Here is a 3,649-nt window from a genome sequence, read left to right as displayed (position 1 = left end):
CTACTTGTAGGATCCAGGGGTCCTGTACGGTCTCAGCGCCATGCTGAGAACTTGTCAGACGCGGTGGAACGCTTCTGTTCCTGGGAATAAGCTGCCTGTTGCAGTCTTCTTCCCTTTCCTCTATCCCTGGGCAGATATGATCTTATAGGGACGAGAGGACTGAGGCTGAAAAGACGGTGTCTTTTTCTGCAGAGATGTGACTTAGGGTAAAAAACGGTGGATTTTCCAGCAGTTGCCGTGACCACCAGGTCCGATGGACCGACCCCAAACAAGTCCTCTTCCTTTATACGGCCATACTGTGCCGTTTGGAATCTGCATCACCTGACCACTGTCGTGTCCATAAACATCTTCTGGCAGTTATGGACATCGCGTTTATTCATGATGCCAGAGTGCAAATATCCCTCTGTGCATCTCGCATATATAGAAATGCTCTATAGTCAATAAAATACTGTCCCTGTCAAGGGTATCAATATTTTTAGTCAGGGAATCCGACCAAGCCACCCTAGCTCTGCACATCCAGGCTGAGGCGATCGCTGGCCGCAGTATAACACCAGTATGTGTGTATATACTTTTTATTATATTTTCCAGCCTTGTCAGCTGGTCCTTGAGGACGGCCCTATCTATAGACGGTACCGCCACTTGTTTTGATAAGCGTGTGAGCGCCTTATCCACCTTAAGGGGTGTTTCCCAACGCGCCCTAACTTCTGGCGGGAAAGGGTATACCGCCCATAATTTTCTATCGGGGGGAACCCACGCATCATCACACACTTTATTTAATTTATCTGATTCAGGAAAAACTATGGTAGTTTTTTCACATCCCACATAATACCCTCTTTTGTGGTACTTGTAGTATCAGAAATACGTAACACCTCCTTCATTGCCTTTAACGTGTGGCCCTAATAAGGAATACGTTTGTTTATTCACCGTCGACACTGGATTCAGTGTCCCTGTCTGTGTCTGTGTCGACCGACTAAAGTAAACGGGCGTTTTAAAAACCCTTGACGGTGTTTTTGAGACGTCTGGACCGTACTAATTGTTTGTCGGCCGTCTCATGTCGTCAACCGACCTTGCAGCGTGTTGACATTATCACGTAATTTCCTAAATAAGCCATCCATTCCGGTGTCGACTCCCTAGAGAGTGACATCACCATTACAGGCAATTGCTCCGCCTCCTCACCAACATCGTCCTCCTACCTGTCGACACACACGTACCGACACACAGCACACACACAGGGAATGCTCTGATAGAGGACAGGACCCACTAGCCCTTTGGAGAGACAGAGGGAGAGTTTGCCAGCACACACCAAAAACGCTATAATTATATAGGGACAACCTTATATAAGTGTTTTCCCTTATAGCATCTTAATATATATATAAGCATATCGCCAAATTAGTGACCCCCTCTCTGTTTTAACCCTGTTTCTGTAGTGCAGTGCAGGGGAGAGCCTGGGAGCCTTCCCTCCAGCCTTTCTGTGAGGGAAAATGGCGCTGTGTGCTGAGGAGATAGGCCCCGCCCCTTTTTCGGCGGCCTCGTCTCCCGCTCTTAACGGATTCTGGCAGGGGTTAAATATCTCCATATAGCCCCCGGAGGCTATATGTGAGGTATTTTTAGCCAAAATAGGTATTCATTTGCCTCCCAGGGCGCCCCCCTCCCAGCGCCCTGCACCCTCAGTGACTGCCGTGTGAAGTGTGCTGAGAGGAAAATGGCGCACAGCTGCAGTGCTGTGCGCTACCTTTAGAAGACTGAGGAGTCTTCTGCCGCCGATTCTGGACCTCTTCTTACTTCAGCATCTGCAAGGGGACCGGCGGCAAGGCTCCGGTGACCATCCAGGCTGTACCTGTGATCGTCCCTCTGGAGCTAATGTCCAGTAGCCAAAGAAGCCAATCCATCCTGCACGCAGGTGAGTTCACTTCTTCTCCCCTAAGTCCCTCGTTGCAGTGATCCTGTTGCCAGCAGGACTCACTGTAAAATAAAAAACCTAAGCTAAACTTTCCTAAGCAGCTCTTTAGGAGAGCCACCTAGATTGCACCCTTCTCGGCCGGGCACAAAATCTAACTGGCTTGGAGGAGGGTCATAGGGGGAGGAGCCAGTGCACACCACCTGATCCTAAAGCTTTACTTTTTGTGCCCTGTCTCCTGCGGAGCCGCTATTCCCCATGGTCCTTTCAGGAACCCCAGCATCCACTAGGACGATAGAGAAATAAATATTATGTAAGTCTTCTGTCCTTGACTCACAATAAGGCTGAACACTATTATCAAATTAAGGTTTTGGCTGTTAGGTGATTTATTTTCTTGAATGCCTAAAAAGAAAGTAAGTTTACTAATTGACTCTCCTCTTAACAATGAATGTATGGAAAACATTAAACTGGGAAACAAGCTACTGTATGTTAAGTATGTAGAATGAGATGAACTCAAATATGACAACAGGACACATGCAGAAGATAAATTCCTAAGATGGGTTGTTAGTGACAAGACCCACTAATTGGGTTACTCTTGAGGTGGATGCAATGCTGATGTTTGTACTGCACATGCATCCCAGTTGCACTGTGCATGCTTCCTAATGGATTACCGATTGCATTAGCAGGGAAGATTTCTATGCGGAGTGCTTGGCAATCAGTGAGCAGGTGTTTCACAACCATTTCCGGGGTGTGTCTCAGCCTGCGACTTTGTCTGTGTACGCAGTTACAATGGCTCCGGGTTCTTACTTCACAGAACTTCTACATATGGAGTTGCAGTCATAACATGATTTGTGTATACCTATGAATCAAGCCCCTTATTACCATAAACATATAGAAAAGTAACGTAATCTGTTACGTATAAATAAACATACATAAAATTAAGAAATTGCTATTTTTCCTACATATAAAATGGAAGTTATCAGTATTTGCTTTGTTCCATTTTTTGTGTTAAAATACAGAATCATGGGGCATCTCGTTTTGAAATCAGAATTTAAATAGTGTATAGAACCTTTCTGTTTTGGGGGTTTTAGTAAATAAATGAATTGTGTACAGACTTGAAATTTGGTAAATTTATACAGCATTATGATGATAATGATGATGATGATGATGTCAAGTAGATGTCCTACTAATACACTTAATGGTTTCATTTGGCTCTTGCAATAACTACTAAATCTGAAAGTGCCTCTATGTTTTATTGAAATTTACAACAGAAAACAAACTGTTTTATACTGTGAAGTATAATCCTATTTTAACTACAGTACATCAATGCTTTACAATTAAACATGTTTTAATAATCATTCAGTTAATTTCACAAAAGCCTGTTGAGATCTGTGTTAATACTGAATTATAGATTATAGATTTAAGCATATTTCACTGAAGCAAAAATCTGGCAGCTCTCAAACTGTGGAATGTTATCTGTTTTTAGTGTGACACTAACCCCAGTGAACAGTTCTCAGTCTATATTATAAGAGTAATTCAATTAACTGAAATTGTGGATTATACTAATTCATCTATAATATGTTTTTACTTTTTATTTCCTCTTGCAATTCCTTCAAAATATAGTGTAAAGAGGCCAAATAAATTGTGGGGTATGAAGTACTGGATAGTCTGGAATTTTGGATCCATAATATCATGGCCTTTTTATAAATACAAAAGATCTCTTCTAAGACACTTGAAAAATACAGCTGAGGC

The sequence above is a fragment of the Pseudophryne corroboree genome, chromosome 3 (genome assembly GCF_028390025.1).
Source record: "Pseudophryne corroboree isolate aPseCor3 chromosome 3, aPseCor3.hap2, whole genome shotgun sequence".
Classification (NCBI taxonomy): Eukaryota; Metazoa; Chordata; class Amphibia; order Anura; family Myobatrachidae; genus Pseudophryne; species Pseudophryne corroboree.
This window is presented reverse-complemented; position numbering follows the sequence as displayed.